Raw genomic sequence first — 26,400 nt, forward strand, 5'->3', positions numbered from 1 at the left:
CTGAGAAGCAACATACATCTCACATTTTTGTTTACACTTCTAAGACTGTTCTTATTATGACCATTTTGCATTTTCTTGAATGAAGGATACCTTCGACACCTTTACGATCTCAAACTGACAACAGTACAGTTTTGAGTCTGCTAAACCAATACAAACATCATAGACAGCACTCTTTTCACTTTGAAGTCTAAAACACTATGTTGAGGAACAGAGGCTGAGCATTAAAGCAGCAAGGAAGAAGAATCCTTCATATTATTGAAGTTGTAATTTATAACTTCACTCTTCTCTTCAGACAACAGATGCTCTTGTCACCAGGTGCCAAGCAGCATTACCTTGACTGCTCCCATCCTGTCCACAGCATGTAACATTCCAGGAGCAACCCAGTCCTGAAATCAGTGACTGCCTCCTCACTGCTAGGCTCCAACAAGAAGGGTAATACTCCCCTCTAGGGCTTTTGTACATGCTGAGGAAAGCAGGAAATACCTAGTGTGAGTATAAACTGAGATTCAAATGATGTTCAGGTGGTTCTTCAGACAGGTAATGTCTCAAGGCAACAGGGATAAATGACTGGTCAAAAAATTTTTTAAATGAAAACTTAAAATAAGAAAGACTACCAGGCAGAATCTTAGCATGGTTTAGTTTGGAAGGAACCTTAAAGGTCATCTACATCCAAGCAGTCTGCCATGAACAAGGACACCTTCCACTAGAACAAGACGGCTCCAGGCCCATCTATCTGGGGCTTGAACACTTCCAAGGACAGGGCATCCACAACTTCTCTGGGCAACTTGTTCCAGTGCCTCACCACTCTCACAATGAAGAATTTCCACAACACTGTGCAATAGTTACTGAGTGATTCATCCTCCAGTAACTCTCCTTGCTTTACCTACAAATCCTCATTTTCCTGTTCTGGATTATTCCCATGACTTGAGTCTCTAAGGAACAACCAATTTCCCATTTAATTTTCTGAAACAAGACACCAAGTTTCAGTATGTCCTGGTATGATTTGGGATGTAACATCGCCCTCTGTAAACAGGAAGCAATTTCACCAGCCAAGATGATACGCCTCTTCAAAAGCTGAGCAAGCCAGTGGGATACTTCAGATGCAGCCAGAGTAGGAGACAAGTTATCAAAAAGATGTGTTGTATAAAATAAGGAAGCTAAAAAGAAGAATGATTTCAGTAGCAAAGCACATTCTTATGCTTAAGATGGAGCAGACAGCCAATTTGTTCCCTAAAAAACCTACATTAATCTTTTTTGTATATTTGCAAGAAACATGCTCACTCCCACAGCCTTCTTCACAATTATCTTACATTCTCTTCTTAAATGAACTACAGTTATCATCTAAATCTGAGCACACGGCTAACTCCTCAGATGACCCAATTTCTACTGCTGATATTCAAGAAGGTGTTAATTCTTTTCGTTTGGCAAATACCCAGTTCCCAAACAGCTTACTACTGATTTTTATAACACCTCTATTGACAAAACGACACAGAAGCAAGTTAGCTTACATAATGACTCCTCAGCCCACCTAGTTAGCCACCTATCCTCAGCACAGCCTTGATGCACAGCATGGACAGTCACATGCCAATACACTGGAATGCCAGAAATGTTGAGTACATCTCCACTCCAAATGTTACAGTAGTCTCATGGCATTGCTTCTAATTGCAGGTATCGAAATAATTAAAACAGCTTCCTATATATAATATGTAAAATAATAAAAAATATAATTTAATGAGAAAGCTCATCAGAACCTCAGTCTCTTGGAATGGGTTTGCTTTTTATTTTTTATTAAAAGTCTGGCAATAACCTAAATATTAGTCATCTCCCAGTGGGGAGAGACAGGAATTAATTGCTGCTCTGCTACCATGGAATGCATTTTCATAGGACTAGTTTTCACTGCACAGTAGTTTCTCATCAAAAAATCCTCCTGCACGCCAGTCATTGCTACTGGTATCTGCTGTTCCATCCACAGGGGACAGACAGCTCAAAGGACTACTGAGGTCTTTGACTTCCAGGTCAGTAGTTCAACAAACAGGGCCAGGTAGCAAAAAATCACCTTTAAGTAGATCCAATCTATCTTTCAATCCTTGTTTGTTTGGGGTTTTTTGTTTTGGTTGTTTGTTTGGGGGGTTTTTTGTTGTTGTTGTTGTTTGGTTTTGTTGGCTTGTGTTTTTTTTTAATATCATTAGCATTTAGGAGAGAATGGAGGGAGATACCTCCTGTCTTTTGAAACAGAACAAGACTGAATAAAGTGGTTCCCCTAAAACAACTTCAAAACAACATGGAGAAACCACGGTACCACTTCCCCAGCAGATACTGAATGGACACAGACTTCCTAGGTAATCCCGTGTAGCTCCTATAGGTGTGGAATTATGGGAGGAAGGAAAAAATATATATCTAGAGGATGACATACCATCATCTCCTGTATCAAATTCAGAAGGTTCTATGCTTTTTGTGCCCTCTAGTATAGAGCTTTCTTGGTAATGCACTCTTATGGACAAAATCCTCTCAGATACACAGAAGCTAGGGAAGTGTAAACTAAAGTAACCGTTGCTTCAGCCAGGAGGCTGAACAACTAGAAAATGGCTTAGTGCTGAAATTTTGGACTTGGCATTCAAATACCAAGTCAAAAACTAAAACATTTTAAAATAAGCATCTGAAATTAATGGAGAGTTCCTGTTGTCAATGCCCCAATATTTGGTGTGTTTCTTAAAGCCAGAGCTTTGTAACAAAAAAGTACAGAATCCAGTTTCACAATTAGTTTTTCATTAATCTCAGTTTTTAATTGCCATTGAAATCGCAGTTTTTGAATGCCCCTTACTGCCAACAATCTAATGACCTCTCTTCTTGCAGAAAGACCGAAACAGGTTTTGTAGAAGGACACGTGCTCTTCATACACTAGAGATCTCTGAAGAAATAGCTGCACATGCAGGCACAAGTGATCATTGTAAAAAAGTCTTCTTGAATTCAAAGAAAATTTCCTCATTGACATTGCTCTGGATGAAGACTAGAAGTGTCTTGGGCAGAGGGGTAGTAGGGGTGGTCAGCAGAAATAAGGTTAAAGAAAAGTAAGAGGGTAGTTTTTTCAAAGGAGAGATTCAGTGAAGTCCTGTAGAAACTTATTCTAGATCTATAGCTGTTGCTGTCCAACACACTACCAAATGATCCAGGAAAAGGATGAAATGACCCTTACTTTGAAGTCAAACATCAAGGTTTGTGGATGTCTCCAAGTTATTCAAGAAAGTAAAAAACAAAAACTATTTGACAAGAGTTACCAATGACTAACAATATCATGACAAAATGACAGATGAAATCTGTTCTTAATAACTGCCTAAAACAATTCTACATGACATACACGTGGATGGGATCTGAAATAGCTGACATGACGCATGACAAATTTTAGGGTTATAGTAAAAACCTTATGAAATCTAAGCTCAGTGCTCAGGGCTAGTCAAACACTACTACTAGCAGTATTATATCAACATGAAATAGCTGCTTCTTCTTCCTTTTCCCACTCTACACCCTTTTACTAAGAAAATGCTGCAAATAAGATTAAATTACTCTTTTACAGCAACATTTGCAGTAGTTAGGATGTGACATGATAGAAACAAAGTCATTGTCAGATTTGGTGCAGGTGTCCTTTTCTTTAGCTTACATACAGTATTGCAGCTTTCTTTCTTAAAATCCTTAAGGCAAGATTTTGAAATGACATCACGGGTTGCAAAAGCAGAACAAGCTTCTCATAAATTTCTACTACCCAGGCACTATAATAAGAGCTTTTTTTGCCATCTACCTCATTTCTTTGCCAATGGAATGCAGAATCATCATTAGTCTTTCCAGCATGCAGCCAATTAAGTTCCAGTGAATTGTCTCTTCCAGTTTCAGGTGTGTGCAGATAAGCTGTTTTCCCTTGCAGCTCTCCTAAGGGGCATACTTACCTCTTACTGAACAACTACAATCGGTGCAGATTTTAAGAACTTCTGCCAGAAGATGCACAATATTAGTGCCACTTTAAAGAATGCTATTTAATCACCAGGTATCAGGGCAGTGCAGAGTGTGCTGCACAGAAATTAGCTATTCAAAGACACAGTCATACACTAACATACCCTGATGTAAGCTGACTGTGGTTTTCCTTGAATATGAACTCAGCATCCAAAAGTGCTTCATATCACAGTAAGTCTAGATATTATTGTGGCATATAAGACATATCAGACAGCTTTTGTTGCTCACAAGACATTGAAGGATATTCTCAGAGCACCTGTTGACAGAAGGAATCTTACACATCACCACAGGAAGGGGAGGGGGGTAATAAATACAGATTTGTAAATCAGATTCCAAGATCTTCACACAAGGCTGTATAAACCTTCATTCTGACTCTGCACAGCTACTTGTCTGTTAGGCCTTTGCGACCAGGCACTTCAAAACTCAATACTCTTCCTTCTGTGGTCTTGAAGTTGAAAGTACATCACATTCCACCTGGCTCCTTACTGTCAATGCACCTTCATCTTGCTTCCCTCAGGATCCTATAAGGATAGCACACAGGCAACCCACATATGTATTTCCCAATATTGTATAGTTTCAGTGACAATGAGAAGCTTCTCCTAGTATGTCAGGAATCCAGAAGAGCCTTTCCAATAGTGGCTTATACTCCCAGAAGCTTAATCCTCACGAGAAATAAAGTGAGACTGGGGGAGTGTCCCAAAACTCCTAGTCATTTCTGAGAATATGGCCATTTCTCCAGATATCAGCTTCTCTCTTCACTTTATTCACATATTTTTCATTTGTTTGTTCTCCTACTTCTGCTATCCTCTTGTTTATCTAACCTACTTATCTCTTCACCCTTTTTACAAGAGATTCATCTCTTCACACATTTACCCTTTCCTCTGTAACGCCTGGAACACCAAAAAGAAAAGATGGTATTTTGGATTCAAAGGCTTCTTCTTCCACTGTAGTAATGTCCTAGAAGCCATTGTTATGTTGGGCCCAGAGGAGCAAAGGATAAATATTCATACAGTGGTAATTCACACTCCCAGCTCATGAGCTGCACACTATCTTAATCTCAGTGCACTGATGACAGGGGAGACATGTGCTCCCTCTGCTTGAAAGCCTCACGCCACACGTGGGATCCATCTCACAGGCAGAATGCCAGTTGTAATGCCACAGTTATCTTTCCCCTTTAGCTGCAATAGGACAGAGCATATTTAAGTTACTGTGAAGGCTGCAAATGGATACGCTGGTCCAGCAGCACGGTATGCTGGGACTGCACCCCATTTGCTTTTGACCTCTACAGAGATCCCCGGCTGACTCCACTTCCTGCTATTTCAAGTACTGCCACACTTTGCTCTCGCTGCACTTCAAATTTAAAGGGCAGCAGAACACTATAAAGCACAAGGCTATTATCCCTGGGTCGTTGGAAAGCCCAGCAATCTCCAAACAATCACGGGTTCAGGTAATAGAGAGGCCCATTTCTGGAGGCTATAAAAGTATGAAGGAGGGGTCTCCTGAGCCAGCACACAACTCATGGCCAGTTGGTGAGCTCTCCTAGTCACTGACAGACAGATTCCTTCCCTGAGGCCAGCTGGCTCAGAAGGAGCCAACAACGGTGATACTCTAGGGCTTCAACATGGACAATCATGTAAGAGAGAGATGGAAAAGACCTAGTAGGTCACCAAGTTCATTTATCTGCCAATGTACAGAAAGATTTATGTGCTAAGAGCATAACCGGTGCACCAACACTTGAAGACTTATATTTTCATGTCAAACCTCTGTGATCAGCACTAACACTTGGCTAACTGAGGTATCTGGGCTAGACAGACTCGGATAACCAGGGTCTGACTCATCAGAATATGGAAATAACCATCACCTTCAAATTAATATAGCAATTAGGCACTGCCAATACACCTTTCTTGGTTCAGAAAGAACTTACTCTACAAAGCAGATCCTTAAGAAACTTGAGTGGACTGACCATTTTTAACAAAATAGAAAGTAATCAAAAGACAGAACACTTTCAGAAGCCTCTAGGTTAGTATGCTGCTGAGATCACTACAAAGATTTCATGTTTATGCTCATATAATGTTATGGCCAAGCACTTGTTTGCTCAGATTACAAAGACCTCTACCTATACTTTTTGTCTCTAACGCCTAGGAAAAGGTTGAACTGTTTTCACTGAAACAGTATTTGTCCCTCCTTCAAGCAGACATAGGGTTCAGCCCTTCCTGGCCTGTCTTGCCAGCTGCTGCTCTGCTGGTTCAGTCATCTCTTGAATCAAATAACACTGTTCACAAAACTAAGGAGGTACCTCAGTTATATACACTGAACTTATTCTTCTGCCAGTATATTGTCCTTTGGTATGCAAAAAGGCAACTGATTTTAGGACCAGGGTACATGTTAAAGGGCATGGTGCTGCTCCTATGTTACACAGGCCATGCCTCTAACGGGATATTTGTCACTGACAGACAATTCTGATCCCCCAAATACAGTCCTCCAATATCAACTTTTGCTTTTCTCAGCCTAAGAGGCCAGGCTGTTCTGCCTCTTTAACACGTGCTTTATCACCTATTGTTCTACTGAAAGTTGCTGCCCTACTGCTCCTAAGAACTGCCCATCCACGCACCTACAACACTGCTGTAACAGGCATTCCTTCTGACTTCCTCTTGCATCCCTGTGCTAAAATAACAGCCTCTTCTCACAAGTCACCTATACGCAGGGAAAAAAAAAAAAAGATATGTCTGATTCACAAAAAATGGTGTGTATTAGAGGCAACTCCATGATTTTTGCAAAAGCAATCAAAGGGCCAATGGTAGTGTCAGGTGTCAGCATCAGCAAAAGCAAAAATGTCAAACACCCATCAAAGACTGTTGCTCAAAGAAGAAACATCAGCTGGTTACAGAGAAGCATTACAAACCAACTGGATTATAACATAAGCAAGCTTGCAATTCTGCCCTCTACTACCTCCAGATTCTGTCGCTTTCAGCAGAAAGGCTGACACATCTGCAGTCGGATGCAAAGGTAACACAGGGAATTGTTAAGTACTCTTAGGTGTAGATTCTTTGAAGGAGTACAAGGTGTTCCATGCAAACTACTGCATTTAACAACACAGCAACAGAGATGTATACAGAACTGAGCACTGGCAGTGTGCCTCTACCTTCAGGAACACTACTCAGGCTATACCATGCCTGCCTTCAGCTCCTCCCGCAAAAGACTCAGCAGCTATGGAGCTAATGGATATGTAAAATAAGGAAAAATTACCAAGATTCACTACCCATGCTGCATTCCCCTCTACTGTTCATTGCATTAAGATCACAGGGAGGTTGTAGGACAAGTCCCTGTCATACTATCGTGAGTTGTGCCCTTCCTGCCACTGGTATTATTTGTTCACAGGTTCCACGTGAGGGGAACAATATGCTGTCTGCACATTAAGCTTTCCCTTTTCTTTTTGAAAAAGAAAAAAAAAAGATAGGAAAGGACATGATAAACAGTTTCCCTTCAGCAGTAAACGCTAGTGATGACAACAATGCTAAACAGCAGCAATACCCCTTCTAAAACTACAAGCCTGAACTTAGAAAAGAAAGTCAGTTTTCTTTTTTTTTTTTCAAGTCATTTACCACAACACTTATGATGCAAGCACCCTTTTGTGGAACCACTGATCTTACATAAAAGAAAATACAATGTCATCATCCATCATATTAAAATTTAAAAAAAAAAATCACTTCAAGGTATTTCTTCACTATCCAGAGCTACTAGCTCTTTTTTGAGAAGTTCAGTATAACCTGAGACAAACCTTAAGCTCTTAATGGTATAGAGTGGAATCACTACACCCGTGTAGATCTATACACATATAAAATTATTAAAACTTGCTGTACATCTCTGTCATGGCACTGTCTTTCAAACGTCACAAATCTTCTACTTACATGTTTTCCAGCAATTCCTGAACACTGCAAACTGAATTCTCTCAGTTCACCCAGATCATAAAGAAAGAGTGGTTCTCACTGAAACTTCCTACTTCTAAGCTCCTGATTAGTGTACATGACAAAAAAAAATTAAAAATATGCACTTTGTAGAAGCTATTGTGCCTTCATCTACAGAAACAAGCTGTGCTCAAAAACTGCTTAGCTCACATTATTTTCAAACCACCCACAAGCTCCATGGAATTTGATACAGCAGATATGCATAATACTTGCTGCACTTGAGACTACTATAGGAGATATGTCTGCTGAATCAGCCTTCAAAAGCCAGACTAATCATAAGCCGTGGGTAGCACAGAACTGTTCTCATGAGGGCACAACAAATTAAGTGTGCACAAGAAAGTCTGCTTCACTAATGGATCCAAGGTATAAGGCTTCGCAAATTCACCAGAAGATGATCCATGTAAGGACAGTGGAAGAACTTCGGGTAGGCAGTTAAGGCAAATCAACTGACAGCAGAATAATCTTCTCAGATGGGCAAGGCACAGGGAGCAGCTGCTCCATCAACCACCCCACTGAACTCATTTCCCAGCAGTGGTTAGAAAAGCAGTTCTGCGAGTCAGAATTTTATAGGCATCAGCAGCAGAAGAAATCTGGCTGTTCCTCTTTCAATAGCAAAACAAGCAGAAGGAAAATGGTACACAGCTACCTTACTGAAATCAAGTATTTGAAGACCTGGATACCCCAGTATCCTTTCTGCCAACTTACCACAAACTACTTCACCTGTCTGTATGGAAGCCCAAATTTCAAATGACTTGGTATGGTGGGAAACATCACAAAGTCAGAAAAAAAGATCTCTCTGTAACTTCAGAGAATATTTCTACCAACTCTTTTAGCATGCAGTCCAATATTGGTAAAATCAGCTCTCATCTCTAATATGCCAGTTATAGTGTGTCTGAAGGCAAACACGCTTACCTGCACAGGAGTGCCCAGTTACTAGTCACTGTAATGAAACTATTTGCCATCATACCAGTAAAGATGAATTTTATGTCACCTTCAGCCATGTAGCAGTAATGCATTTTAACAAGTGCATTAAAATTCAACCACCAGTTGAGGGTCAGTCGCTCTATGGACACATCTCTTCTTTTCTGAAGCTACTAAGGGAGCCCAAACAGCTGTGTAGAGACTCCTGGTTAACATCTCCCAAGATGCATTCCACCTCAAGTAAATACACTTCACCAAATTCGGCTGCCAGGAAAGCTCTCCAACACCACAAACACGTTTTGTCTCACAGGGTATGTTTTACATGCACAGCCAGTCCCAATATAACACTTCCATAATGTTCTGGAGAAAAATGGAGACAGTTGCATGTGTGCTTATTGATGTGACATCAGGCTGTAACAAAGAAATCAGGGTTCTATCTCCTTAATAATGTACTGATTCAATTGGTCCTAATGGAAATTAATCATTCAATACTTTGCAAAAGACATAAGCATCTTCTGATACAGACCAAATGAAAGCCATCACAGTTCCCTCTCCTCTGTCAGGCTGCTCCCGCTGCTCCCCAGTCCCACAGAATGCACTAGCAGGCTGCTCCAGTCAGGATGGCAGGCGAAGGCCTCATTCCATAGATGATACACATATATCTACACAAGGAGTTTGCTCCCCCTCTGTCAGGCTTCTGCTGGAGACCTAGGACATTCTATTACTTCGCTGAGAAGGAAAATAAAATTAGATGTTATTCTAATTGAACACCATATTCCACCACTGTACTATTGGTAGGAACCATACAAGCTTTGTGGCCATCACAAAGAACTCACATACAACTGCCACAGGTGCTGTGTTAGGAACAGTACACAGCTGCATTGCTCCAGGGACAGATTGCTTAAGGTTCCAGTAGTTCCGTCCTCTAGACAAAAGAAACATCCATCAATATGAGGAGCAACACTAAAAACTCTTCCTTTATATTATCAGATGCCAGAGCTGGCGAGTCCGTTTTTCTGAGTATCCATATTTGCTCAAGATGGCAGCATGACTTCTCTCCATTCTACTTCTCTATCCTATCATACACACATTTTTTCATGAAAGAAATCCTTTCATGTCTTCCCTCTCTGTTTGCAAAGAGCATGTTACAAGACTACTTTAATTTTTTGTCTCTTTACAGATACACTGAATAGATGGCTTCCCATCATGGCCCTGCATGTTTATTCTAGTAAATTATTCAACTTATTCTGTGTGGGGCAAATTAATTTCTACAGCAATTCAGCTGCTACTCCATCTACAGTATATATACTTGCTGAAACAGATTAACTCTGCCATGCAACATCATCTTTCGTTTTCTTCAGCATCTGCACAGAACTTCTATTCAGATAAACCTATTCTTCTCCCCTTGACTCTCCCTCTCCCACTCCCTGCCACAACTGATGTTTCTTGGACATAATACAGTGCTTATTCTTGGGAGTAAAAAAAAAAATTCCAAAAAGTTGAAAAATTCTGTGAATCTAAAAACCATTTTACATTTTCCAAATGCTCTCCACTTGATTTGCTCATACCTAATTTTCACAGATATTCATTATTTAACTTCCAAATACATGGGTTGCAATACATCAAATCCTAAAAAAGAAGGGATTTGAATGGAACTATTCTACAAGCAGGAAATGAAAAATGAGGTCCAATCTGCAACACTCTATCACTGTCATTTAGTGGGATCTACTTATTGGTACATGGACCAACTGCTTAGCTGCTTGCACTGACCTCCTGAGTGGTAAACAAAGTTACCCAAATGTCACCAGATTATCTGCTGTCAAACACACAACTATATTTTCACCCTTTTGTAACATGAGAATCTCCCAAAATGAACTTGGTTCTTTGCATAACACTACATTGCAAGGTTCACAATGCAGAGTTTACCTGATTTTAACATGAACAAAATTGAGATTTTTGTACCTATTTGGGGGAAGCGGGGCGGGGGGGGGAAGATGATGCATGCTGACAGGGTTTTTTTGTATACTATCAGATTACTAGATTGGGATTGCAGGTTTTTTGATTACAGAAGTCTGAAACGGAATCAAATATATTGAATACCTTACCTTGTTACTTGTTTGTATACAAAAACTTTTGGAAAAGTCAGAATGGTTTTATGTTTTCCACACAGCTTATGACCTGAGGTGACCTCCTGGTGCCTGTTTTAATAGAGACTGCTCTTTTGGGAGCCAGAGAGCATTTCTTCAGTACACAACTATTGACATATATGACACCTTCTGTAAAGTTTGACACATTGTTTTAGAACAAGATAGAAGTATAAGTTCAAGTAAAAAACGGATACACTATGCTAAAATCACAATGTTTGAGGAATGCTCTGCTTTAATCATCTAAAGCTAAAGTATGTTGTATAACCACAAAAAAATTATTAGTACAGTGTCGTGGGTTGACCCTGGCCGTATTCTAGGCACTCACTAAAATCACTAAGAGCTGGGAGAAGTCACAGGCAAAACAAAAATCAACATGAGGATAGTACTAAATTTATTACTAACAGAATAAGAGCTAAAGAGGGAGAAATAAAACAGTCTTAAACACACTTTCCAACCACGCCTCCTTCCTTCCATGTTTTCCCTCCTCCCCCTGCATCAGTGCAGGAAAAGAAGTCCACCCATAGGGCAACAGGTCTTCCAAGTCTGCTGTCCTGTGGGTCACCCTTCCATGGACTGCAGGGGGACAACCTGCTTCACCATGGTCTAAAAGTATCCCTTGGCCCGTAGGGGGATCGAACCCGCAACCTTGGCGTTATTAGCACCACACTCTAACCAACTGAGCTAACCAGCCACTCCGGATTCAAGGATCTGATCCTGACTCCCTTTCGATCGGCTAAGGGCGGCAGAGGCCATCGCCCGCCCTTTTGGAATGGCGCTCGCCTATCACTTAGGCGACTGACCCATGTTCAACTGCTGTCCACATGGAACCCTGCTCCACTTCGGCCTTCAAACCGCTTGTTTGAATATTTGCTACCACCACCACCCGCGGCGGCTCCACCCAGGCCCGCGCCCCAGGCTCGAGGCTCACCGCAGCAGCCCTCCTACTCTCACAGCCTAGCCCCCCAGGCTTCGCACTGCCGGCAACGGGTGTGGGCCCGGCGCTCCAGCACCATCCATTTTCAGAGCTAGCTGATTCGGCAGGTGAGTCGTTACACACTCCTTAGCAGAGTCACTGAAGTAATACTTCTCTAAGAGTACAGAGACCTCAGACTGTTATTTCACCTGTTGTCCTATGACACCTCTCCAATTCTACTTGCCTTACTGAGGTGTTCATTATATTGATACAAGTCTTAGTTGTACCACTGGTACAGGTAGGTGCTGACTTAAGTCTCAGGGCTGTCAGAAGTCTCCTTATGTGTCTTTCCTAAAAGCTTGAGCAGCTCTGACACATTCCCCAAGTAACCCCCCCATGCTAAAGAGAAAACAACTGCTGTAAGCAGCACCAGGTCCTCAAGAGCACAGGTCTCTGTCCTGTCTGCTTGCAGAGCAGGACCAGTACATTAGTAAATACAGAGATTAGAGATCAACATTTCAATGTCTCCTTGCACCTCCCCACCTGCCTGCACTCGCCTATCATATCTTCTATTATATTGGCAGGGTAAGCTCTATCAGGCAGGTACTATCTTTCATTTGGCATTTGTGTATGGCCTATTTTAAGAGGGTGCCCACATATGACTGGGTCTGCTACTTAAGCAAGCAATACCACTAAGCAGAGCTTGTTCTTCCCTGAAGGAAAAAACACTTTCTGCATTCTCCTACTTGAGTTTCCATCCCTGATGGAAAACCAACTCTCATTTATCCTTTAGCTATCAACACCTCAAATCCTTTGTATGTTTCCTTTCCCTTCCTTTTTATCCCCTTCTATATACCATCTGAGTGCCTAATACAAACCAGTACTATACACTCTCCTAATTTGCTCTAGGTTACATATCTGAAGGTGTTTGAAATGCAATAATGCAGGCATTGTGTAAAGTAGACGTCGGTATTTCCCAAACAACGTCATTCACTGGTTTTCATATTTTTAATACATTTTTCTCCACAGGTACAGCAGGACTCTCTCTCCCAGTGGATAAATCAGTCCTGCTGTTGGACACCAACAGCAGTTCCAGCATCTAACACTAATAGCATTATCAATTTATGACTTTAGAAGCACTACCAGAATCTAGTAGTAGTGTCTCTTATATTAGAGATGGCCCATTTCTCCATTTTTTTTTACATGGCCCTTTGTGTCTTTTCTTACATCCTTACTAGTGTTTCATGAGAGCACTTATCTCCTCTCATGTAACAAAGCTTTCAAAAGATTCTATTCAGCTACAATTCCCACAGTAAACAAGTTGAAACCAACACAGAAAGCCTATTGTCTGCTCTTCCCCCACCATCTCCCATGAAGATATGCAGTCACCTCTCCCCTGAATAAGGGGTCTCAACCAAGTAAGTCATGGTAACCTGCACTCTCCAACTCAGAGTACACAGCTCTGTAGGGTACTACATAAATCATGCACATACCACTCACACTACAAGGTCCTCTGGGCATCCACTCTTCCTTCCTGCACTCTGACTGACATGCCAAGGGAGGATAAAAAGAGAGAGATTATGATGGCTATGAAAAAAATGAAAGGCTTCATATCCCAAAACAACTGCATCAGAAACAGCACAAGTGAGAAACACACTGAGCTTGTCTGCATCGTAAGACAAGAGATGGAGCACAGTGATGAAAACAGCACCTCTGCTGCAGCCTCAATGGCCTGTAACCATAGCTGCTGCCACTCCCCCACAGCAACACACCAGTAATAAAATATCCAGGTATAGGAGGAAGATAAGAGAGATGGAAGCACCCTCCTTTCGGGTGAGAGGCAAAAGGACCTTTAAAATACTGACAGCTAGGCAAAAAACCGCATTTGCTATGGGACCACATCTTGTAACACGGTTTCACACCACCGCGAGCATCCTTACGTCATTCCTCTTGTGTCCTTACACAAGAAGCCACAGCCATCAGGCTGAGCCAGGTAACTGCCAGTCTCAACAGATACTCCAACCAATAAGGGACAGATTTTGATACAGAGTCTGGAAACCTTAAAAATAAATTGCAGCATTTCATTGAAACAGCTCCACAATGCACGGACAAGTGAAGGAACTCTAATTCCCATACAGGCAGTGGGTAGGTCCTCAGCAGAAGTCAGCCATCTCTGCCTACATTAACTGTACTCTGGCCAAATCACCAAATTACAACCTATTTAATAGTTCTGCTAGCTTAAAACAAACTATTTTACTTTTTAACTCTCTAACAATTTTGGCCTTTATTTTAAAATCTGTTACTAAATGAGAAACATTGTAACTATTCCTAATTTTACTCCAAATATTTAAAATTACTGCTCTCCTTAACAGCAGTATTTAGTACAGCAAAAGGGAAAAACTATAAAATCAGTTACAAAAAGAAGTACATATATTCTGTAGACTGGCCAACAGATTTAACTCAGCTATGTTTTATGACTACTTTTACTTCAAGATTTGTGTATATAAGTGGAAATTACTGATGAAAGAATTGCATTTATGTTGCACTGAAGTGAAAGTCATGCTGTGATAAAAATGTGTGTTTATTTATACATCAGAGAAGTAGAATAATACGCTATTACACTGGCAATGTTGGATTCATGTTTTAAATTAGATTTATGATTTTCTTATTTATTAATTTACTTGTTTGGGGTTTTTTAATACAAGTCCTTGACTTAAAAGAGATTGCATTAGTAAGTACAATTCCTAGCAAAATAAGGGTCTAGATTTCACTAATGTGCTTTAGAGACATCAAATTTACTAAACTAAGTGGTCTTGCAAGTGTGTTTTAAATAATTTTGGTTCCATTTTTAATTTCTACAGGAAAACAGTACCAACCTTTAGACACTTTAAAGAAGCCTAGACTTTCTGAAAGTACTACATCTCTATCCACTGCAAATCAGGCCCTTCTTTGAATCTCGAGGCAGGGTGGAAGCATAATAAAAGCACCAAAATAGAGAGACATTTTGAAAATGCTGCTACCATTTTAGAGGTGCAGAGCGAGGAAACGTAATTAGGGATTAGCTCAGTTGGTCAGAGCATGGTGCTAATAACGCCGAGGTTGTGGGTTTGATCCCTGTACAGGCCATTCACTTAAGAGCTGGACTTGATTATTGTGGGTCCCTTCCAAGTCAGAATATTCTGTGTTTCTGTAATATAGTGTTCTTGAGGTCCACGATAAAAATACTGTCCTTCTTTCTTATGTGCAGAGAATTTGCTGACAGAGATATGCGTCTGGTTTTTAAACAATGAAAATGTCTTAAACATATTCCTGTCACTGAAAATCACTTCTTGCAGGAGCCATTGCCAAAATCTACCCACATGTCAAGTGCTGGAAGTAGTAAGGCAGGGGGGAAGAACATAAGAGCACTTGTTATTCTAGAAATAACAAATGGAAATATTTTAAGTCTTTTAAACTGAAACACTTTTACTTCTGTTAATCCAACATGTTCACTTTATAAACAAGACAGAAAACTGAAAAATATGGAAGCATGAGATTTTTGGAATTAAAAATTAAAAAGTAAGATTAGCATCAGAAGAAAAATCATCTGCCAGACTAATCAGAAAATACTACATCTCTCCGCAATATTCCATATAAACACCTGGGTCTGCCGCAAAAAAATCAGTGTACAAGTATGAAAATGTGTATGGAAAAAGTAGACAGAAATAAAGCAATTGAAGCTGGAAATATTAGCACCTCATACTGATGATATAATAAAGCAACAGAGAAGGTAGGCAGAGCAAGGCTAAATTATGAAAGTGCAAACATCTCAGGCCAAAGTTTGAGTAAAAGTGGGTAAAGGACCCGTTTTTTTCTTTGTTCAGTTTTAACTATAAGGGGGGCTCCCCAGTTGTAAAGTTTATTTTGTAACACTTTAGGTAGGTTTGTGCAGAAAAAAGCAAGCAATCCTGAGAAGAAAATATGACAGAACTAAAGCAAGTCCATGATTTGCCAAGGGCAGAGAACATATCAACTTTTATGATTTAGTAAGTCTCATGATGTTAGAGCCTGCCCTGATCCAGAAGCCAAGAAATTATGTGACTTGTCTTTTCTTATTTCCATTTCTAACATTCCTGATCTTATAGAAAATTGAAAAAGCAAACCCAACAGTTCAAAATCTTCAAAGCAAATAAAAAAAGTCTTCAAAAATCTTTAGAGGCATCATGATTTTAAACAAGTCTATTTTAAACCTCTGGCACAGATTTATTAAAAGCCAACCATGGTTTTTATCTGCTTTCTGAATGAATCATGGCTATTTACGAAGACACTGAAAGCTGTTTTGAGTAACAGGAAAAAGAGCCAACAGTGAGGGAGACACAAAAGACCCAACCACCAATGAATCATTTGAAGGTATCCCCAATGCACATAATTACCATGCCCATTAAGCAACAGTCATTGCAATTAAGTATTGTTTGGCTTAAATCAGTTACCTGGAATGTCTTCTGATCAGGCCTGTTCCAATTAAGTGGCACTTACTTATTACCCTAATCATGCAGTATCAGTTCAAAGCAGCACAGTACAGCTTCACCTTGAAAGCAATCAGCCTAACATTTGGCAACCAAAAGCAACAGCCCTTGAGTTTCCAAATAACAGAAAACTTATATGTAAGTATAAAGCATCATTACATTGGCTTCTCTCATTTGCTTTTATTTCTACAATTCTCCTCACTTAATTCTTAAAGCTGCTACCAGCTGAAGAAGATCTGTTTAAAAACAAAAGAGAGATTAAACACATACTAAATGCCACATATTGTGCTACTTCTTAACAGGAAGGTGCTGGGGAGAACAAGAAATACAGGAAGAGCAAGACAATGTTTAACACTTTCACAGAATCACAGAATTGTTTAGGTTGAAAAAGACCTTTAAGATCATCAAGTCTGACTACTAACCCAGCATTGCCAAGCCCATCATTAAACCATGTCCCTAAGCACCACATCTACACATCTTTTAAGTATCTCCAGGCATGCTGACTCAAGCACTTCCCTGGACAGCCTGTTCCAATGGTTGATAACCCTTCCATTTGAGTTTAACTTCTTAAAATGGAAATTTCTGTGTGCTACCCTACCAGAGCACTAGCTACACATGACTCTTTTAAACACATTTTGCCACTCTTTAAGTTAACTCTGAGTTAGATGATTTTATGATGCATACCTCTTCTATTTCAGAGGTCCCTTCCAACCCTAACAATTCTGTGATCTGCACAGCAGAAGAATGAACACTAACATGCTTGCCAACCTGGAGTAACTAATTCACTAGAAGACGGAAGTACAACCTAGCGCTGTTGCCTTTGTAATCTGAGCCAGTTAATTTTAAATCATGTCAAATATTCCTACACAGCAGTATATATTTTAGAAGAATGTAACTGAAGTCTTACTGAAAGGCACCTTACTTCTCACATCCATGCACCTTCAGAAAACAAGCCTTTGACAGTTGTTACATTAAGTGCCCTGGGCTCAGCTCTAAATACAGTCATCACTGCCAAATCAAAACTCTTGCTGGTCACTGACAGTTTACAGGGAATTATTTCAGGCTGTGTTTTATCTCACATAAGTCTGACACAGATATCAGGACAGCCTGTTACAGTCTTCAGTTTCACCTTATAAAAATCTGCAAGCAAAATATATGCCATCAAATCAGACTGGGGAACAGACGGATGTTATGCATGAAGTTCAGAGCCCTGCACTGTGGAACTATATAAGAGACTGACCATACTAGGTGTGGTTTCAAAAAGTTACACAGCAGGTATTCAGGTCTTCAAAGCCCTGCTTGTGATTTACAAACATCATAAGAATACATTATTAAAAAGAGATATCAGCTACAGTAATCAATTTCTGTGACTACTGGCAATTCTCTGCATAATCCAGCCTAGCAAGGTTTCCATAGCTTTCCCTGCAATGTGGTTACAAGCTGTCTTCACACATTAAATATTAGAGACACACATGTCAAGAGACATTGATTCTTGTTGTTCAAGATTTAGTTGCTCAAAAAGCCCAAAAATTCAGTAATGGCTAAACAATTAGCTGTTGAAAGTCAACCCTCTTTACGATGTCTGAAGCTGAGCCTTCAAAAACCTGATCACTCAAAATCATTACTTCCTTGAAAAGGTGTGGGGGAAAAAATAAAAATCACAACCTCAACACAGACCTCCAGAAAGACACATTCATTATCCATAGCTCTGTAGAGGAAAAATCCACATCTATTGAAACCAAGAAGCTCCCATTGTGTTTCCATCTCGAATCTTTCAAAGAAAAAGCATTTAATTCTTACTTACTTAGTACCTCTCCGAATTCAGTGCTTTTACAGCAAACAGGCTGAATTCAGAGAGTCTCTTGAGGCTGCAGCTGACCCAGGCTACCACCCCTATAGACCTCTAGTTGCTCATCATCACTTCTTGACGATCACCCAGCATGACAGCATATCGCTACTGTACTGTACTCAAGCTTTTTCAAAATTAAGGCAGGTTTGCTTGTGGTTGTTAAGATTCGTAACAGTCGAATTTTTTCAATGTTTTTATTAATTTAGGTCATTTTGAAAGAATTAGGTTAGGGAGCAATTTGGTGTGCAGTTAAGCTTGAAAATTGGGATGGAGGGCCTTCTGTCACAAAAACCACACTAACACAAAGGGGCAGTAAAGGTGAACAACTGGCATGGTAACTTCCTCAGCACACCTGACTGCACATTGCACCACACTGAAACCACTACGGGCCATCGCTGATGCTAAAATACATGTACTTGCCTCTTCCTTGCTTGCTTGATCTTGAGCCTGTTTGGATAAAAAAAGTACTGAGGTGCAGATCAATGAACAGAAAATGTAACATATGTACAGGATGGGAGACTATAACCTGAATAATCATGACTCAGTTAAGACAATAAGTACTGAAGTGCACAAGTTACTCAATGTGAACTCTCATTGTGATACTGCAGCAAAAAGAATTAATTTGAACCTTGAATGTAATGAAGAGAAGTAGGTAAGTAAATTCTTCTCTGTAGTACTGATAGCATTGTAGAGACCAATACTGAAATACCATCTCATGCTTCTGGCATCTGATTTTCCTAAATGGAAACCAAAAAACTGGAAGGAAAACAGAGAAGTTATGCAAATGTACTTAAGTCTGCAAAAAAATGTCCTCCAGTAAGAGTCTTAAAGAGGTCACTCTGGTTAGCTTAAAAAAAGAAGACACGTTGGTGTCTTGAGTAAAAATATTTTTCAGAGGTAGAAGCAAAAAGATACCGAAGGGCTTTCCAACCTACTAGGTCAAGTCACAAAGAGAACCTTTGCCTAGAAAATTAATTCTGAACAACTGTACTGAAAAACAGGACTTTCTAAGGAAAGCAAACAATGAATGATTAACCAGTACAGTAAGTAGCAAAAGCTTTACTGAATGCTTGATGCCTTCCTTCAGATAAACACTTAAATTTTGGAAAATATTTTGGTAAAATTCAAACACCAACCATAGTTTTCAATTCAATAGAGAGATAACTGGATAGTAAGTGGGGGCTGAATCATCTGGTCAAACTCTGTGGCTAAATTTGTGGATTTACAAAATTGTATTATTCCTAACACCAAATGTCCTCCATTTCCTCCACACATGCAAATGTGAAACATGCAAATTACAAATACAATCAGTTCTTAAAATGATTCTTGAAAAGACACCTTTAATTTGCTGTATATTTTACTGCTGAGGACAGGACAGCTAAAGAATTTATCACCTTAGTTACCTTGGTTATATCATTTCATTCAGACAGTGTTATCTCCTTGTCTCCCACACAAGAGTCATGCTGTTATCAAAGTCTTTCTCACTAAACAATTATTTCCCTTTATGATTTCTTCTGGTTGGTCAAAGATAAGGGCTTACAGTGAGCTTGATTAGTGTTGCAAACAAATAAGAGTAATACTAGAGCAGATATAACTAAGCTGAAGTAATCAGCACTATTAATAACCTTTTGATTTCTAATCAAATACAGCTTTGACTTTTGCTGCCACTTTGCTTTACATCTTCTAAACTACAAAAGAATTAATACTTTTATAAAATATTCTCAATATGCCAGTCCTTTTATTCTCTTGTTTGCTTTTTGTCTTATACTTAATAATTCTTCACCAAGAAAAAATAAAAACAACACATCTTCTACTAAAAACCAGTTCTACACTTTATATTGCCTTCCCTAGTGACAAGATTTACTCATTATAGTACGAAATTTTACATGTTTTCTTTTTTAATCTAATAACATTCCTGAAGACGGTAAAATCATATTTATTGATACCTGCATGAAAAAAAAACCACAAAGAAACAAAACTAACCAAACACAAACCATAGCTTGAGACATACAACTGTGGCAAAACCCAGTTCATATAGTTAACACCTGGCAAAATTATATCCAAACCCAGGAATCTAACATGTTAAAGCCTTAGAGACCTGCAACTGCAGGTAGCACTGCCACATCCATTCTTCATCCTGGACAACTACTAATCCAAAGGTAGGCAGTCACTCTGCTTAAATAATGGGCAATGCCCCTTACAAAAAACACCTAAAACCACTGTCCCACTTCCTGGACATTTAAAACAGGAGAAGTACATCATCTCCTCATTCTCTGCAAATCCCACGTCAGCAACACACTCTCCTAAACATGCAGAGCCATTCACTGAGGCTCTCTAAGGAGGAATGTATCCAAAGCACCAAGTAAGTCCTACAGTTCAACCTACTCATGGGAGAAGAGGTGGTCAGTCCTTTCATGGATACATGTCTGCGATTCCAAAAAATACAGTTTTTTTATAATGGTCTCTCCATGATCTTTCCAACTATTCATTTTTCCCATGGGAAAAAAATGCAAAATATATGTATAAACAATCTATTTTTTTCCTGTTTGCATTGTTAATTTACAGTTGCAGTAGTCTTAGAAAAGCTGAATGCTGCTCAGTGAGTTAATAGCTCATTTAGACATGAAGGTTTATTGATAATCCTACAGACACTTCTGTACATCTGGGGTTTCAGTGCTCCATGCACTATGCAGCCCCAGCATGTGCCCAGGGACAACATCCTTGCTACAGGATGTTCTAATGAATAGATTTCCAGGACACTTATTTTCAACAAGAATAAAAAAATTAAACAAGTTTGCTTGTTTAATTTTCGACAGTAATTTTTTGTAATTTATAAAACTTATTTTTTTAATTAATTTTAACAGCAATTACTGCTGTTTTGTTTTTTACATCCCTTGCCATTTATTTTATGTAACAAGCAAGAACAAGAAGAGTAAGAAAGATATCACAAAACTAAGAGTTTCTTCACATGAAATGCTCCCTTTTCCACAAAACTGGGTTGTGCCTACCAGCAGACTTAAAAATAGACAGACATCAATGTTAAAGGTACAAATCACTATGCTAAACACAAAAGGGAATAGAATGTTTGAAACATGGCAAATATTTTCCAGTTTTCACCTAGAGAATTCCTTTCAAAGACAGAAGTCAAAGATGAAGAAAACAAAAAATTTAATGAGATGTCTGTGAACTGTTGGCCCAAATGGATCTAAAACGACTGTGAGCTGCCTTACAAAACAGCCAAACAACAATATCAATACACAATATGCACAAAAATTAACTAGTCCTTTTTATTTGCCTTTTATTTTTATAACTTTATTAGTTATCTGTGTAAATAGTAAGTATTTCTTCTTTTCATTTTTATCAGGGTTTTAAAAGTTATTGTGCAATGGAAATGTTCCTTTTGCCATGGATATGCCCAAAATTTTCCTTATGATGCTGTTTGCATTGGTCTGCCCAGATTCACATTCATTAAAAAAATCTACTTCATTTCTAAAGGCATCCTCTAACCCTGCCATAAAAAAAAAAAGAATCAATTCATAAGCCTTCCCTAATTAACTTTACTTCCCAAAAAAGCCACACATCTGTTTTCACAGCTGGAAATGATTCAACCACTCATAACCAGAGAAAAGCCCCAGTGTGTTAAAATATTCTAGCCAAAAACTGACACTCCAGCAAAGATGGCTACTATGCCAGCACAATCTGAGCAGCTGTTAGGACAACCTTTATTTATACTGAAAGGGCATGAGAGATACTGATGCTATTACTACTAAACCAGGAAATCTTATTGGAAAGACACCACTCGTTGAAAATGGACAATGCAAAAGCACAACATGCATTTTACCAATCAAGCAGATTATAATTATGTGAGAACAGTGATGTACAATAATCCACTCTCTACCCACTTTCCTATAACAGATTCCGCAGGGCTCAGCTTCTGGAAAAAAAAATCCTTTGTAAATTATTTTTAATACAACTGTTATTATGAGTGTCAGAAAAATCAATTAACAATGCTGCCCTAACTCTTTAGGAAAAAAAAAAAAGACTTAGATAAATAGAAAAAGATTATGCTCTTTCTTTTGCAGCATTATTTTTATTCTGAAAGTGACATCAAAGAGCCACAATCCCCTCCTTCTCCCCCCCACCCCTCTTTTGGCTTTGACATCACACAGAGAGAAAAGTATTCTTTTCACTGCTTCTTGTACAGCTGGAGCATCCAAGCTCTGCACGTTGTTATCACTTTCTATCCTTGAACATGAATTATTTTAATCCTCCAGCAATTAACAGTCTTTTGGATGAAAATAAAAAAAGGCTAGAAGTGCAACCTTACTTTTGTTTTGCCAATTTATTTGGTCAGTAGTTCATTCAACTCATTGTTTCACATGGCTAAATATTTAAGTGTGTGTATGTCCTACTTACAATCTTTTTTCTTACCATTACATGTTTTCAGCCATATTTTTCCTTTTTTTTTAAACCTTGTTTACCATCCAAGGAGTTTCCTATCCTCAAGTATATTTCATGCATAGCTTTCTGTCACTGCACATAATTTTGCATTTTAGAGTGCTACCTGTTCACAGGTTTTTGCTTGGGAGAAGAGGAATCATCTTTTATACGCAAATCCATTTAACAAACAAAGAGACTGAACTGCCAATGAACAATTGGCAGGTTTCCTTTACCATTACCAGGTCTCCTTGATCTCCTCCTTGCTTTCTTGCTCCCACTGCCATAATTACCATCAATACTTCTAATGCATTGGAAGCATGACCAGTACTTGACAAACAAGATGGAAGAAAAGTTCTCTGTCCTTAAGATACAGCTGTTTAAGGCCACAATTCAATACACCACACATTCATTTTAAACCTGTAAGCAGTTCCCTTGACTTCAATGTTTACAGTTGAGCAATTAAGTGGTCTGCTGGATCAAGGCCTAAGCAAACTATGAACATAGAGAGGTAGCAGGCAGATATAATAAGCTTCAGGAATAAAAAGTCAAAATTTAGCAGATACTTCAAGTCACAATGTGCTGTCGGACTCAAAAAAAATAATTAAAAAAAAAAGGAAAACAAACGGTTGAAGTGAGTTATCTTGTTGGAGTGAGTTTGTGAATTTTTACAAACCAAATAAACCTCTAACATAGTGAATTGCTCAGTCCAAGAAGCCTGTGATGACTGTGGATATGTTTCATGAAGCCATAAACACCTTTCTAAAATCAAATTCCAGCAGCCCTTCAGGAATCATTACACCAGACGCCCATTCCAAACTTCAAAAAAGTTCACTGCAAATATGCAGTGTCATAACATTCCCCTTCTGCTCCAGCCCAAGACAGTTTGTTCAGAAAGAAAAAAAAAAAAAAGCCAAACAGACAGACTTATAGTCAAAATGAGAAAACAAGTAAATTTTCACAACCAACAGTTGCCTCAAGAATAAAATTATGAGAAAGTTCCATCCTAAACAATCAGCTCCATGCCCTCAAAAGAAAGCTCTAAGGCTGAACACAGCACTGTGAACTGCAAGTTATGCTATTCCCATTCTATCTGTTTTTTTTCCCCCTCAATTACTTCAATGTTTGGTAGACTGGAGCAAATGAGAAAATACATCATTAGTCTTTTTTCAATTATTAGAAGAATAAGAAGCTATTGTTTATCTGATTTACAGACTGATCCAAGTATGGCAGCAGACATCATCCTAAAGAAACAAGCAACAGATTAATAGAGTGAAATGCAGCAGAGTGATGATGGGTTTTGGTCAGTTTGTTCCATAGTTTTCCAAGCACAAAATAAGATTATCCATTTTTAATAATTAGGCAACAATGGCTTTCAAGACAAAATTGATGAAAGCCTACATAATCTTCCTCAGTGGGTTCATGTTTGCTAAGTCAAAGGGGAAAGTGTGGGGATAGCAAAAAAACTGCTTATTGAGAGAAGCAACCCAGCAAGCATCAAATCTAGCATCAGTCATAAACAAAAAGAGGTGGTGGTAACAGTAAACAGGGAACAACTAAATTACACAAAGGCTTTAGAAGGACATTAAGAGGTCTAAAATCTAAGGCATCAAATGAGGCAAAGTATGGACTTTAATTCGTATTTTTACATAAGGGTAAAACACACAGTAGGGGCAATCAAAACAGTACGTACAATAAGGGCTTATACTGCATACAGAATGGATGGATACAATGGGGTTACCAGGGATGACTGTGAGAAAAAGGCTGATGAATTCAGGTTGACAGGAGTAGGTGGTGACTTTACAGTCTGAGTTTTCGGGGATCAGAAATAAACATATATGCAAACCAGTATGTAGAAAATCATCAGAATTTAGACAGCCTCTCTGAAAGGAAGGGGTTGAAAATGATGCTTGGATTATGTCCTTTACTGATATGAAGAAAGCCTGCAATGGGAAGAGAATGAGAGTGATTCTGGACTGTTTCTCACATTCGTTTTGGCTGTGGAGTGGTATTTTTCCAAGCATGAATAACTTTGTATAATACAGAAATATATCGCAGCTACTGACAGTGAAAACTTGTTTTGTGAAATTCAAACTAGTAAACTCATTAAAGTACAAGTTATTATCTTTCCCTACAGTAGAGACTTACAGCATTCACTTATTTAAGCACTTGTAATAACATCTCATCTCTTCTTTATCCTTCTTACAACCAGGACGTAGGTCACGAGTTCGAAGCGGCAGAAAAATTCACATCACCTTCAGCAGGCTTTGGATACAGCCTACAACACATACTCTTCATTCTTCTCTCCTCTACAATTTCAATCCTAATCTACTAATTCCAGAATATTGTGAAGCTCTCTAATCATCATCAGCATGATTTGTGCTCAGTGCTCCCCTTCTGGAATATTTGTACAGGTGAATATACATGAGTAAAGCTTCAAACAAGGACTACAGAGGCAATGTGCAGTTTAAAAAATGTATGTATTGTGTGGTATGTATTTTGTGAGGGGGGTGATTAAATATTCTATAAGCAATTACTAAATTGTCAATAGAATTCAATAAATGTTGTTTAAAAAAAACCCTAATTATTTGTTACAATAACCAGCAACTATTGCTATTTTGTTTGTGAAGGTTTGTAAACTACTTCCATTTGAGAAGTAATTGATTCCATTTTTATCATTTGCTCAAGTTTATGTGGTTGTTCACATCCAAAGAGATGATAACATCTATTTGCAGCAAATTATACATTATAATTCCTCATTCAAAAGCTGTAATGGAAAACAAAATGCTAATTTATGCTGTAAACGGAAGTACAGAATCATAATCACTCATTGTTAACATTAGGAACTAAATTGCTCTTGCAAATAATAAAATGGGTTAAAAATGTGGAGGGTTTTTGCAAGCCGAAGTACCAGTGCCTCTTACTCACTCACGTGTTATATTACAAGTGATCAAACGAACCTTTCCTCTTCATGCCAACACAAACCATCCCTTTTCGAGGGAAAGAATAATGGCCTTATGATTGCAACATAAGGATGAATATCAAGTGACCCATTCTACCCACGAGTCTCCAAACAGCTTCCCAAATATGGCCTTCCACGTGCCCTCTGCTAGGCAAACCTGACTGTATGCAGGGGCTGCCTACACAAGCAAGCAATGTGGAACAGTAAGACTGGAAGAGTCAGACAGCTGGTGCTGAGGATCCGACATCTACACAACACGCTTTGTACCAGGCACTTCAGGGTATGGCTGACTATTTAACTACATCCTAGTCCTGGTCTCATCTCATTAGTTGATAACACATCTCGCAGTCCAGTTTTATCTGAAAGGAATTCCGTTCATTTGCCACAAGATCAACCTACAACACTAACCAAAGCACAGCAGAGTTAGGATGAACACAGCACACTCCTGCCTCCAAAGGAAGTGCTAGCCTAGACACCTGTCATCATTTTGGGTCACAGTGAGTTCATACAGAACTGCAAATACCCAATTTCTCCTTTCAAAATTAGCACCGCAGTGTTACAAGTGCTATATCCAGAGCAAGGCTCGCTCTGCTATTAATCTCTCTTCACCTTAATTTTACCTTTAGAGACAAGGCAGTAATACACAGCTTTGTAGCAGAAGGAGAATCTTTACTGTCACTTGTAGAGAACAGAGGGTCT

The 26,400-nt window shown here is 39.0% G+C and overlaps 1 protein-coding gene and 1 non-coding gene across 2 annotated transcripts in view; both read right to left on the bottom strand.

Moving 5' to 3' along the window:
- PPARGC1A (PPARG coactivator 1 alpha) overlaps positions 1 to 26,400 on the bottom strand; it is a 367,267-nt gene that overhangs the window by 334,492 nt on the left and 6,375 nt on the right. The window lies entirely within an intron of this gene.
- TRNAI-AAU lies at positions 11,653 to 11,726 on the bottom strand. Its single transcript has one exon. It is a non-coding gene; the product is annotated as a tRNA-Ile (tRNA).

This window comes from Manacus vitellinus, unplaced genomic scaffold (genome assembly GCF_001715985.3).
Source record: "Manacus vitellinus isolate BGI_N305 unplaced genomic scaffold, ASM171598v3 scaffold_0_pilon, whole genome shotgun sequence".
NCBI lineage: Eukaryota > Metazoa > Chordata > Aves > Passeriformes > Pipridae > Manacus > Manacus vitellinus.